Genomic DNA, 15,277 nt, shown 5'->3' on the forward strand with positions numbered 1-15,277 from the left:
AAAACTATCAATATCAAACTTTTAGTAAAAGTTACTACTTTATTGCACTCAAAAATATATAAATCTATATTATGTTTGTAGACATTTAGTAATAGATCTAGGATACAATGAATAGTGTTCGAATATCTTCCACAGTTCCTCAGTATATAGCTACATTATTCATTTTATCCTATCGTATAACAAGCTATTTCGAAGAAATTTAACGTTTCAAGAGATCTTGATCTTTATCGAGCGAATTCGAAGGTCATGTTGTAACCTACGGAGAAAAGTGTAGATCTCTCTCTCTCTCTCTCTCTCTCTCTCTCTCTCTCTCTCTTCCTCTTTCTCTCTCTCTCTTCTTCTTTCTCTCTCTCTCTCTCTCTTCCTCTTTCTCTCTCTCTTGCATCCTTTACTCCTCGATTTCCTTTATATCCGTTGACTGATTTACGCGCTGCACAAACTGAATGAACACTCGTCTCTTTGCGAACTGCGGACTCTGTTTCTCCTAGACTTTACGGCCACTTGCTCTAATCCGCCGTTCTTTCACCTTCAGCAGCTAACAGCTCCACAAAATGTATTTCGAGTGAGAACACCCGAATAACTGAACCCACATCAAGAGGTACAGCAACGAAACTATTCAGTGAACCATAAATGTGTTCTCCGTTTCAGTATAGATAGAAAGTTCGTAAGTCTACGTGTGTACAAGAGAGAGCTTGAGTTACGTAATAGCATCTCTCTCTCTCTCTCTCTCTCGCTTTCTCTCTCACATAAAGCGCTTCCTTTACATTTATTTGTGCAGTTGAATGTCTCTATATTTCACTCCTCCTTACGAGATGACACATAACATCACCTTGGAAAATTCGCTTCATAGAGCCGAGAGAAGACAGCCTTTAGGAAATACAGAGGCTGTCGAGCTTTCATCTCTGATAGAGAAGCGTCAATATTTCAAAGGAGACTGAATGCTTAGTTATATAAGTACACAAATAAGAGCTATGAAGGTCGGTGATGAAGTAGAAGTATGGCTTTATGAAAAGCTTAATAATTCTTTTTTCATAACGTCACAAGTTTGTAAAATGGAGTTGTCTAGTTATTTTAGACTATAGCTGGCTTGTCAATGATGTTCAATATCGACGAGAGAAAACAAATGCTTTATAACTAACAATTAGAAGAGCCAAGTTTCGCAGTAGAACAGTAGCTTAGAACTCCGTCTATCTGTACTTACACTTTAAGGTTAGTGTAAAGGGACAAGTTTTCCCGATAGATGTCACTACAATCTTCGTATCACTCCCATGTATTTTTTACCTTTCACGAAATTTTACAATTTCTTTTACAAATGTTAACTTAGAGAGTTCAAATTTTTAGAGAAGAATCTTCATAACCTATCAAAGGGAACAATCCGTGCCGATTTTTTATTTAAAATTTTGTTCATTGTTGAAACAGTTCCCTTGTTAAAGATTTAGATAACCATTTCAACAATCAAGCAATTTCAACAATGAACAAAATTCTAAATAAAAAATCGGCACGGATTGTTCCCTTTGATAGGTTATGAAGATCCTTCTCTAAAAATTTGAACTCTCTAAGTTAACATTTGTAAAAGAAATTGTAAATTTTCTTGAAAGGTAAAAAATACATGGGAGTGATACGAAGATTGTAGTGACATCTATCGGCAAAACTTGTCCCTTCAAACCAACCTTAAGCAATCTTCTACTTTGTATTTAATTCAATCATAGTTCTCTTTCCTCTTTTATGTTATCTTAAACATTATAGTTACCCTTTTTGACCCATTTGGTCGTTAAGAACCCATAATTTTAATTTTATGTTGCTTTACAAATATTAACCTCTTTTCATTCTACGTTGAACCTTGTTCGAAGGGTTTTCTGTCCCATCTAATGTCGGAACAAGTCAGACACGTTTTCGTTGTTGATGTTGCATTTGTTCACGTGCTCCGGTGTCGAAATCTCACATAGTAAGAACTACAGCCATTTGGTCGTTAAGAACCCATAATTTTAATTTTATGTTGCTTTACAAATATTAACCTCTTTTGATTCTACGTTGAACCTTGTTCGAAGGGTTTTCTGTCCCATCTAATGTCGGAACAAGTCAGACACGTTTTCGTTGTTGATGTTGCATTTGTTCACGTGCTCCGGTGTCGAAATCTCACATAGTAAGAACTACAGCCAAAAGCTAGGTGTAATTATACATTCCATGGTTTCGCCCTTTTTGACTAAGGAGGATGGATGATTAATATACTTGAATTATTATGAAATAATTGCTGGCATTATAATGTGGGTTTAAGAATAGCGTAAAGGGACAAGTTTTGCCGATAGATGTCGCTACAGTCTTCGAATCTCTCCCATATATTTTTTTACCTTTCACGAAAATGTACAATTTCTCTTATAAATTTCAACCTAGAGACTTCAAATTTTTAGAGAAGGAACTTCATAACCTATTAAAGAGAACAATCCGTGCCGATTTTTTTATTTACAATTTTCTTCATTGTTGAAACAGTTCCATTGTTAAAGGTTTGGGTATCCATTTCAACAATCAAGCCATTTCAACAATGAAGAAAATTCTAAATAAAAAATCGGCATGGATTGTTCTCTTTAATAGGTTATGAAGTTCCTTTTCTAAAAATTTGAAGTCTCTAGGTTGAAATTTGTAAGAGAAATTGTACATTTTCGTTAAAGGTAAAAAATACATGGGAGAGATACGAAGACTGTAGTGCCATCTATCAACAAAACTTATCACTTTAAACCAACCTTATATGGGAAAACCCCGAGAAAATGCAGGGACACGATGTAGTGTTTAATATTTTGTAAAAATCAGTTAAATTATTTTGTATGCATAAAAAGAAGAAAATTAAATTGGTGGTATTATATTGTAGTTGAATACACTGAGTGTGAAAAGTTAGTTCAATAAGTTAGTTGGAGAGGTACAAATCCTAATGTTAAAATGTCCGTGCTAACGCCAAAATATACTTATTCAAAATATTAATAAGCAATAACTTAACATACAAACATATTAACCCGTCCATGCGAGTTTTTATTATAGTATGCTATCAATATATCATATATATAGGGTGGGCCATTTTAATTAATCCACGGAAATATCTAAAAAATGATAAACCATAGAAGAAATGTTTGAAGTAAACGTTATATATTGCTAAGGGGGAAAACCATTTCCGCCAAAAGTACCCCTCCCCACCCCCCGGAAATGGGGGTAACGGGGGGTAACTTTGAAATGTCAAATGGGAATATGGGTCGAGTAATACCTCGTTCGAAAGGTCTTGGAAAACTAAGTAACGCTGTACCAAAATTTGTTTCATATGGAGCACCAGTTTCAAAATGGCAGCCATGATATAGTTCGGAAACTCCAGTAGCCATAGTATGAAAACCATGGGAGGTAGATGAATGGAACAAAATTGAAATACGTAAATATCATAAGGCATATCGAATGATGTGACCCCTGCGATCCCAGCGGCTTCCCTGAAGGGATCTTTTGAGCTAACTTCAAAATTTCAATGTCCGACCGGACAACGGTTCGGGCGTACGCTTGACCTACCCAATGCTGTTTGGAAGGCAGACTTCAGGGATAGAGAATTAGTGCACTCAGTTAATGCGGATTGCCACAGTCAAGGGCGCCCATAAGGGGGGCAAGGGGGGCTCTCGCCCCTTTAGAGGAAATTGTGCTTCGGAATATCGAAAACTCAATAGAATTTTTAGAATAGCTACAGCAAAACTTGAAACTATATTTGAAATGTCGCTTTTTCTTGCCTCCCTTGGAAACCACAACATGGGCGCCCTTGGCCACATTTTGATTAACTATTAGCACTCATGTCATATTGTGAGCTTGAGGGACGAAACAGTGTGTACTTATATCCCCGAAATGCTTTCCGAATAACCAGCACGCATTGCATAAAAGTTTCTGTGGCGACGGAGATTAGCAAATTCACACGTTTGTAAGTTCCAGCAACAACATTATTCGACAACTTCTTTCGTATAACGTTCCTTCTGTTTTCGCATCAAATCATACTTAGCCATACAGATATGCGTTACCATTCAAATAAAATTTCACCTTTTTATAGTCACTACAGCGTCATCCTTACAAACAAATTGTAGCGCCGCGAGAACCCGTCAGGGGTTCGAGTTCAAGCGAAACCACCGGTAGGACTTTTCGGATAACGTTCTGATCTTAATAAAGCTACTCCTATCCTTGCGAAAAGACAAAAGCTCGTCAAATAGTCGCTTCCTCAATCTCACAAAATATTATGAGGTTCCGGAGATAGTGTTAAAGCAACAAACACGATTAATACGAATAAATAATAGTTCTCTGGATCACACCGAGAGCAGTGGTCTGAACAGGGAGCGGTGTGATTTATGATATTAAGCCAGAGACGACGGCCTCAGCACGAGAAGGGGTCGTTCAACCTAAGGATGGCGCAATAACTCATTAACCCGACAGAGGTTATAACATTATTACAATATTACAGAAAGATACTTAGTATTTAACTGTCCGCCGTGATGTCTACTTAGACACATTAATAGTTAATGAAATACATAATAATATCTATAATTAAAGCGGGGCCACACTCGTGGCTATTAGAAACACTTCAAGGTTTTTGGTACATCAAAAGAGAGGGGAGGCAAACACATCCCGATATCAATGATGACATCATGAGGGGCGGACTAAACAATAAAATAAAAAGGGCGCCTCATTAGTATTGACAGGGTTCAAGCAAATGGGCAGTTACAGCAAGTAGATTAGTTGAACGACCAAACGGTTAGGACCAATGATCATTTTAATTCAATTAAGTCATTTACTAGGGCTTAAGAATATTCATTTATGTACTAAGTATTAAGCCAATTGAGGAAGCGACTCCTCTTGGTTAAATAAATTACTACATTACAGTTAACATATTGAAAAGCCGCAAGGATGGGAAGTCGGTTCGTTGAGATGAACAAACGAATAAGGAACACATGATTTACACTAAGAGGCACTTTCCTACCAAAGCCCTCTTAAACTATGCACTGGCGACACACAACACTTCTGCAAATCAAATTACACAATTTAATCACAGATGACGTAATTAACTCATTCACTACAGTAATCTCTTGGAGTTGGCAAACTAGTAGCGGTAGTTGATAGCCCGAGCGGATTGGCTGAAAAGATGTTACTCTTACCTGTGGATGGATGCAGAGTGGAGGTCGGCGACTGGCATCTCTATCGAGACAGGATCTTGACTTACCAGGCCCAATGGTAGTCCCTTGAAAGGGGGACGGGAGTCCCCAGGAACTGAAAGGACTATGATCTAGAATACTAGTAGATTCACTCTCACGACGATCCACTGTAAGGTGACTTACCACTTAATCGCAGTGCGTGATCTTGGCGGAGGCGTCTCTCGATAGCTAAGAGAGATTGGGAGTTCATTTGGTCTGTTATAGTAATAATAATGTGGAAGCATTATGATTGTGTTGCGAGTTATTTATTATCAGAGAGTTCAGTTTATTTACAGACCATAATATCAAACATTAAAAGAATCCTGTAGGGTCACTAATTAAGATTGAAGTTAAAATCACATGTTTACAAATACATGATGTTTAGTTGGTAGGTGTGGCGTGTTGGACTGGAGCTGTTAGGAGAGAGTTCACTCAAAGTAAAGCGACGCAATTATTTTAGTCTACAGAAGAATTCAAATGTTGAGTAAGTGTACGATGGCTCTCTGGGAGAGCTAGTGAAGAAAGAATACTTACTCCCAAAACACAATATCAATTCCAAAAGGTTGGCGTGGAAACGGTCGTCACGCCGGATACTCGATACAGCACTGTTTAGTCAAAACACAATATCAATTCCAAAAGATTGGCGTGGAAACGGTAGTCACGCCGGATACTCGATACAGCACAGTTTAGTCTTTTATAACTTCACTATTCAACGAATTTCACTATCTAACACGAAGTCTAGAAATATTTGATGTCTCTGCAAGGGGTGCAGAGGACGCTCCCCCCCACGAGGGGAACAGAGAGCACGGACTATGTGCTCATCGCGTGGTCGGATGGTAATTAACCACTCGAGAGATCATCCCCGAGGTTTTATGTGTCAAGCTAGGGTGTCTCAATCTTACGCCAGATTGTGCAATCGTTAGAAAGAATTCTTTAGAATCTGGTTGGATGTAAATGATGTAATGGTTCGGAACACTTAGTAGATTCTGATTGGCTAGATGTGATCTCATACTACTTATGATAGGCGCGCGACATTTCTGATATCTTATAGAGTTTCCAAAACGCACACACCTTCACAAAGAAAAAAAATACAGACATGGGTTCCAACTAAAACCAGTTAAAATTACACAACATTATACCAGAAAAGGGGTGAAACAAACCTCTTACAAGTGCTCGGTTCAAAGGTCATTCTAGCAGCTGCGAAAGTTTGAAGTCAGCGCTAAATATAGATTACGGAGTCATATCAGAACTAAGACTCTAAGAGGGTTTGGTAACATTAATGGGTGATATCAATAAAAGTAAGTAACTACTCCTGAGAAGTCCTGCTCGAGAATCGGAGTAACTACGCCTGGAGTAATCTCCTCCCTCAATTTCGTATCAATAAAACAAGCCACTACTCAGGTCTAGTCTGCTCCAGATTTATGAACGTTTACTCGCGCTTCCTCTACACGTAGCACTGAGTCGTATCAATAAAAGAAGTGATTACTCATTTCTCCCATTCATCGCACAGTCATTTCGTTGTTTTTAACCTATGGCGTAGTATCTTAAAAGCCATGAAACGGGCAAGTAGCAACGATAGCTTCAACCAAAGTGCATTTGTGGATATTTTAAAAGAGTTTCCAGTGGTACTTTCAAAGTCACAGCTACCAGAAAGTAAACGAAGGAAAGCCGAAACTTTGAAGGTAATTACAGTGAAATGCAACGAAATATCAAATACATCTACGACTGAGACACAAATTCAAAAGAGAATCTTTAATATTCGAGCGAGAATAAAACAAAAATAAAAAGGAAGAAAAAATTTAAAAAAAGGAAAGAAGAAAGTAATACTGAAACCATGGGAATGAACCTATTTGAGCTGATGGATGTTGATTGGAATCCAGCAATATCAAGATTAACACGACAAGCACATATCACGTGTTGTCCAAGGTCTTTGTAGATTGTTTGGCTTTAAGAACGAAATCAGACACTTGGCTCCTTTGTTTTCTTTTTAAAAAAGTCCAGCCACCCACGTCATAAATCACGTCCATCTGATTGCATTTTCCACACCATACGTGTCCCCTTTCGTCTTGATATAAACAAAATACATTTTCATGTATACACCCTTTCTATCAACGTTGAGTTGAGTTGATTATTAGTTTAACGTCCTTTTCAGTAGTGTGCCTATATGAGACAAAACCCACTGATTAACGTGGAATCCAAACCACATGAGCTCCTGCCGGGAATCGAACGCGGGTCTCCTATGCCAAAGGCATGTACGCTAACCGCTTAGCCACGAAATAGCTCTTCCTATTAACGTATTACTCTCCAAAATACTAGGTTTCTTTAATGCCACTTGTATATAGTCAAGTGCTCCGATAGCACCCGGAAATGTATATTGTACTTGCCACTCTGCCTTTGCTGTTTGTATATTACGCACACTTCCGGAAACAATTCATTTTCAGGTAGTCATAGACAGTACTTTGAGCTACACCAGAATCCCCTGACATTCCGACCTGGAATCCCGGATCACTCACGTAACGCAAGAAAACCAAGGGCATCGATTTCTCTGTAAATTTGGGGGGAGAGGGCATTCAGATGCAGAAGGTATATATATCGGGATTTTAAGACAAATTGCACTCTAATTATGCCAAATATTGTATATTCATAAATACAATAGGGGGCCCACATGAGCCTTGGGGGGCCCGGGCCCCCACAGGATCGGCGCCCTTGAAGAAAACCCGCATCTTTTCATCATTACGTAGTCCGCCACCCCGAATTTCGGTTGATTCTCCTTAAAAAATGTTGTGCTAATCACTACATTTTCTTTCATAAACTCATAATGTTTTTGTAATCTCCATTTCCAACATTTCTATGCAGTTTATAAATTTTTCTACGTAGTAAAACAATCATATACTCTGCCATATTTCGCACGGAGTCACCTATTTAGCTTGCTCCACAAATTTGGAGAAGTTACTAGCATCACAGAGGAGTCTTTGATTTTTATTGATATCAAACGCGTAGTAGTTACTCGGCTCGAGAATAGAGGTGTGGTTACTTCAAAAGGGCGGGGCTTCTCCGAGGTCAGCCGAGACGACTAGTGCTCAGTTCTCTTTTTATTGATACCAATGCGAGTAAGTACTTCAAAATTGGGCGTAATGAGTAACTTCTCCGTTTTATTGATATCACCCAATGGGTGATATCAATAAAAATAAGTAACTACTCCTGAGAAGTCCTGCTCGAGAATCGGAGTAAATACACCTGGAGTAATCTCCTCCCTTAATTTCGTATCAATAAAACAAGCCACTACTCAGGTCTAGTCTGCTCCAGATTTATGAACGTTTACTCGCGCTTCCTCTGCACGTAGCACTGAGTCGTATCAATAAAAGAAGTAGTTACTCGTTCCTCCCATCTGTTGGGCGGTCATTTCGTTGTGGGTAACTTCTGGCGCAGTATCCTAAACGCCATGGAAGGGACAAGTAGCAACGACAGTTTCAATTAAAGTACATTTGTGGATATTATGAAAGTTCCAGTGGTACTTTCAAAGTCACAGTTACCAGAAAGTAAACGAAGGAAAGCCAAAACTTTGAAGGCAATTACAGTGAAATGCAACGAAATATCAAATACCAAATACATCTACAAATGAGACACAAATCCAAAAGAGAATCTTTAATATCCGAGCGAGCATTAAAAAAAATGAAAAAGAAAACGGGAAACAAGAAAGTAATACTGAAATCACGGGAACGAACCTCCTGGAACTGATGGATGTTGATTGGAATCCAGCAATATCAAGATTAGCACGACAAGTGCATATCACGTGTTGTCCAAGGTCTTGTCCAAGATTGTTTGGCTTTAAGAACGAAATCAGACACTTGGTCCCTTTGTTTCCTTTTTTAAATAGTCCAGCCAGTCACGTCGTAAAGCACGTCCATCTGATTGCTTTTTCCACACCATACGTGTCCCCTTTCACCTTGGCATAAAAAAAAATATATACATTCTCATGTATACACCCATTCTATCAGCGTTGAGTTGATTTTGAGTTTAATGTCCTTTCAGTAGCGAGGCTATATGAGACGGGACCCACTGATTAATTTGGAATCCGAACCATATGAGCTCCCGCCGGGAATCGAACGCGGGTCTCTCATGTCACAGGCATGTACGCTATCCGCTTAGCCACGAATGAGCTCTTCCTATTAGCGTATTCGTCTCCAAAATACTAGGTTTCTTTATTGCCACGTGTTTATAGTCAAGTGTTCCGATAGCACCCGGAATTGTATATTGTTCTTGCCTCTCTGCCTTTGCTGTTTGAATATTACACACACCTCCGGAAACAATCAATTTCCAGATTTCGCAATAATCGCATCCATTACACTTGTAGTAGTCATAGACACAGTACTTTGAGCCATAACAGAATGCCCTGATATTCAGACCTGGAATCCCGGATCACTCACGTAAAGCAAGAAAACCCGCATCTTTTCATCATTACGTAGTGCATCACCCCAAATTTCCGTTGATTCTCCTAAAAAATGTTGTGCTAACTACTCTACATTTTCTTTCATGAAACTATGTTTTTTGTAATCTCCATTTGCAACATTTCTATGCAATTTATAAATTTTGCTACATAGCAAAACAATCATACACTCTGCCATATTTCGCACGGAGTCACATATTTAGCTTGCTCCACAAATTTGGAGAAGTTACTAGCACCACAGAAGAGTCTTTGATTTTTATTGATATCAAACGCGGAGTAGTTACTCGGCTCGAGAATAGAGGTGTGGTTACTTCAAAAGGGCGGGGCTTCTTCGAGGTCAGCCGAGACGACTAGTGCTCAATTCTCTTTTTATTGATACCAATGCGAGTAACTACTTCAAAATTGGGCGTAATGAGTAACTTCTCCGTTTTATTGATATCACCCAATATCAGACTGATGATTCACCGGAAAACAGAGAAGTTGTTTCAAAAGGGGAAAAGAGAGAGAGAGAAAAAATAATCTTATCGTCTTGTAGTTTGTCACTAGAATTGGGAAGGATGTCTGGAGCAGAATGCGACAGACATCTATCTCTGAAAACCTATCGTCTTCATTAGAGTTTTAAGAAATAAAGTTGTTCCACTGGATTCGTAAGTGAAGAAGTTTGAGAATAAATCTGGGTGATATTCACATAACAATTGATTTAAACAAATTCTCGTAGGTTATACAAGGGAGAACTTTGTCGTGGAGTACAGGGTGTTTGCAAAAACACCGCAAAAAGTTTGGTCGAAATTTTAGCCACGACAAAATGTTTCAACCATACCATACCTATTTCTAAGGTAGCCTTAATTTGCGAATTAAAGTAGAGTTCTCATTTGAACTTTCACTGTTACTTTCCACCCCGCTCACATACAGAGCACAGGAAAAGATTATTTTGCAGGACTTGGATATCTCTCTATACATTATGGCAATTTTACTCTAACATTTTTATCTCTGTTGTATCATTCTCGAGCCTTGGAACGCCTCCGTGATTTTCCTATTTAATTTTCGTTATTTTCATTTATCTCTACCCGTATTCATACTATGGGCACTAGACGTTTTCTTAGACACATTCACCATGTCTTGGCGATCATTTTGAAAACGGTGTCTCATGTCGAAAATATTCTTACAGAAGCTATTTGATATTCATTTGTCTATGCAACATGATGTTACTCGCTTCAAGTTGCTATTTGAAATTTTCAAGTTGGCCCCAGATACCTTTCAGTGGAGTCACCCCGACAACACCTCTCGATGTGCCTTACGTCAGTTACCTACTCCAGTTTTTCTTCTGTTGATTTATCTCCAATCGCTTTCATACTACGGATACTAAACCTTTTCTCTGACACTGATACTATGTTTCGGCGGCCCTTTGGGAACACTGCCATTTCACCTCAATCGTTTTCTCCTGCAAGATGTTTGATTTTGCAAGATTTATCGAACGAGGTACCACTCGACTCATGTTACTATTTGAAATCTTGAAGTTAGCCCCCAAGACCCCTTCAGGGAGGCCACTGGGATCACAGGGACCACACTATTCGATATGCCCTATGATATTTACGTATTTCAATTTTGTTCCATTCATTTACCTCCCATGGTTTTTATACTACGGCTACTGGAGTTTCCGAACTATATCATGGCTGCCATTTTGAAACTGGTGCTCCATATGAAACAAATTTTGGTACAGCGTGACTTAGTTTTCCAAGGCCTTTCGAACGAGGTATTACTCGACCCATGTTCCCATTTGACATTTCAAAGTTACCCCCCGTTACCCCCATTTCCGGGAGGTGGGGAGGGGTACTTTTGGCGGAAATGGTTTTCCCCCTTAGCAATATATAACGTTTACTTCAAACATTTCTTCTATGGTTTATCATTTTTTAGATATTTCCGTGGATTAATTAAAATGGCCCACCCTGTATATATCGGGTGTCAAAAAATTCCACCGACAAACTTTGGGAGGTAAATTCTCTCATACGAAGAAACAAAAAGTCTTAGTAAACATGGGTCCGGAAACGCGTTGTTTCGGAGATATGAGGCGTCGAAACCGTGGAAAATGAATCTTCAAATGCGTATATTTCAGAAACTATTCAACGTAGTGGGTGCGGTTTAAAAACTCACCAACGAAGTCATACCTGCTCTTGTTAAACATGCATGTTTCATAATCTTGCAATGCCTGCGGAAGGGATTCCCCAAAGGAGCATAGGGATTCCCGGATAATCTGCCGAGTGAAGATGGCTTGAAAGGGGTATGAATGGACGACTTCCTCACCCGTTAACAGTACTTCCTGGTACCAAGACGATAACTCAAACGGATACGAAATAATGGACACTTGTATACCTGTTGTGTGTGGTTGCATAACCGCCACATACGGATGATGCCCAATAATGAATTTCGGAATATGAAGTACTGTGAATATGCAGTCGAAGGTTCGTAGTGAGGCACGTGCGGTGTTGCTACAGCATAACACACGAAGCAGAGCAGTGTTACCACAGTCCTAGCCCTTGAGTGGGCTGAAAAATAGTACCAAATTGAAACAAAAAGGGCTGAATTCACTTCTTTATACCAATTGTAATACATGGCTCTAAAAGAGTAAAGTTCTAGAACACTCTTCCCCTCTTCCAAGAGTCTAAATAAAGAAAGTGTTCCTTTTAAAAATTACTTCAATAAAAACATCCAAATAGGAGGATCCCGAACAACCATGGAAGTATATGAAGCTTTTCTCATACGTAGGAAGTATAACGTAAGCCGCAAATTAAAAGAGATAACAGTTATCATCTTCAGTATGAATTGTAAGGAAATCAAATGCGCCTCTATTTCAAAGTGACCAATAAACCTAAAGAGTATTATGGCTATATATGAAAAAATACATAAAACGATGAACAAATCAATCATCTTCGAGTTCGCGTGTAAACAGTACATTATAATAAAATATTAAAATACAAATTATCAGGATGCGCTCATCTAGCATCACTTATTTCCCGGTATAGTTCGAATAACGAATTTCGCACACAAAGTTCATGGCGTTATGCCATGCAACATCACAGAAAAAATGTTGAACATCATATTTTTAAAAGAGTCCAACACACAGTATGAGTAACGTGAGATGTAGGAAAAGTCTTACTGACACTTTTGAAAATGTGTATTTATATTTGTTAAATAGTACTGAATTGGACAGAATTGTACCAACTTTTTCACAAAAGGGGCTGAAAATGCCAGCGTGGTACCAACGGGCCGATGAATGACAAAAAGGGCTGAATTTGGTACAATTGTACCAAGTGTGGCAACAGTGAAGCAGAGTGATTGAGAGCTGTTGAAACTAGATGCAAACCCGCTATCAAAATGTACCTAAACTATCGTCGACAAATGTATGTTAAATATGCAGCATTGTGGAGTATAGTATTAACATACGTAAGAAGCAGCTGACAAATGACCTCCTGGGAATAGCGATAATGTGATTCGCATATTAGTAGCATAGTTGGTGCCGTGCAATGCTGTAAAGCATAACCTCCAGTCACACAAATAAAATACACAAAGCACAAAGACAGAAGAAGACGAGTCAATCAGGAAATGGTGTTTGTAATTCACTTGTACCTTACAACGTCACGAAATCTACTAAAAATGTGAACCATTTACTTCAATACACAAGAGATAGCGTCGAAGCACTTCGTCTCGCATACTAGGAAAAACGTCGTGGTTAACACGAATTCTTGCGGAAGCCTCGACAATGTGGCCCACAACGTGCAATTCATTCTCCACTGGTGTCTGGTAGACCAACTCCTTCATGTGTCCCCATAGGTAAAAGCCCATAGGTGTCATATCCGGTGATCTAGGAGGCCATGCTACAGGACCAGCATGCCCGATCCATCGGTTCCCAAACATATCAGAAAGTACATTTTGAACACACTGCGGCTGATGGGGTGGACCTCCGTCATGCTGGAACCACATTTGTCGCCGGACTGCAAGGGGGACATTTTCTAGCAGTTCCGGGAGTACCTCTGAAAGAAACACACTGTAAGTATGCATGTTCAGTCGTGGAGGTAATACATAAGATCATACTAAGACATTATTCACTATACAGGCCCACACATTAACTGTGAATCGTTCTTGATGACCTCGGCGAAACATTGCATGCGGATTGTTTGCTGCCCACATATGCCTATTATGAGCATTGTAACATCCGTTACGAGTAAAACTACTCTCATCTGTGAACAAAACATGCCGCGCGAACTGCGGATTCTCCACACACTGCCGCAGGTACCATCGGACAAGTCACACACGTGTGGGATGTGGATAGAAATGTTCTTTATGTAGGACGTTCCACATTTGCTGGTGCTGAACATGTAACACATGTCCAACGGCCCGCGTGCTTTTTCAGGGATTTTGTTCAAATTGGTCAAACACGTTCTCTTCGAATGCTGGTGTTCGTGGTCTTCCTGCATCAGGCCGGTGTATATGTAAGGAACCTGATTCTCGCAGCTGCCGATCAATTGACGTAAATGTAGTGTGATGGGGGCACCGTCGTTCTGGAAAACGTTCTCTATACAGTCTTTGTGCCTCCCTTGCATTTCCCAAAGCTGCACCATATGCCAGATGCATATCACTTAATTCTGCCCAAGTAAACTCCATTTCCCACTACGGTGTTTTATAAAGCACAGACAGTAAGCACTGCACACAAGCAGAGTTGCTTCCAGAATACACGTCAGTCTTCCTATAAACAGTTTTGGACGTAAGACAAACGCTACGTACTGTCATTTCAAGGACAATGTCTTTTTGTTGAATATTCTAGACTCAGTTAAAATTATCGTGTGAAATTGAAATACCTCTTACATGTTTTAATATTTAAAGAAGACCAGAAACCAATTTCCTTACACACAGTAAAATGATAATCAATGTTGTTTTTGTTTTTTAAGGTCGACAATACCCTACAGAGCTCGACTGCGTGTGCATTTAAGTGCAGCCTAAATCTGTTTACATTATGAGAGTTAATGACATCCGACGACTAAAGTTCAGACACAAAGGCAGGCGGTCTTGCGGCCAGAGCGTTTATAGAGGTACCATCTTGGCATTCGACTTGTGAAATTGAAGAAAGCCACTCAGAATGGTGGCGAATCTAGGGTGGGGTCGGGGGGCCTTGGTCCCCCAATTTTGCTGCGTTACTAGAAAATCACTAATGTCATAAATACCAAAACGCAGTCCAAATTATGTACTTTACATAGTAAAATACTGACACGCCCTCCCCCGCCAGTTTTTACTTTCAAGATCGGCTACTGAACACAATGATCGTACCCGGTTCTCTCTACACTTAATCTACTGTGGTTGCTAAATTGGATTAGGAGTATAGATTTGAGGCTCCAGCACTTGCATTGTAAACAAAAATAAACATGAGAAGAGTATGACGTTATGATTATTATTTTGTAATAACGTCCCCACCTTATAGACCTAACAAAATGGACACGAAGACAATCTTGATGTAGCTTTAAATGGAGGAATAAAGACAAGATATAAAATATGAAGGTGGTTTATTGTTCTGTTTACATATTTTGGAATCCGTTAACACGAGCGGCTTGGGTACCCGAAGAGAAAACGAAACCGTAGCAGGACT

The sequence above is a fragment of the Thermobia domestica genome, chromosome 2 (genome assembly GCF_964235325.1).
Source record: "Thermobia domestica chromosome 2, izTheDome1.hap1.1, whole genome shotgun sequence".
NCBI lineage: Eukaryota > Metazoa > Arthropoda > Insecta > Zygentoma > Lepismatidae > Thermobia > Thermobia domestica.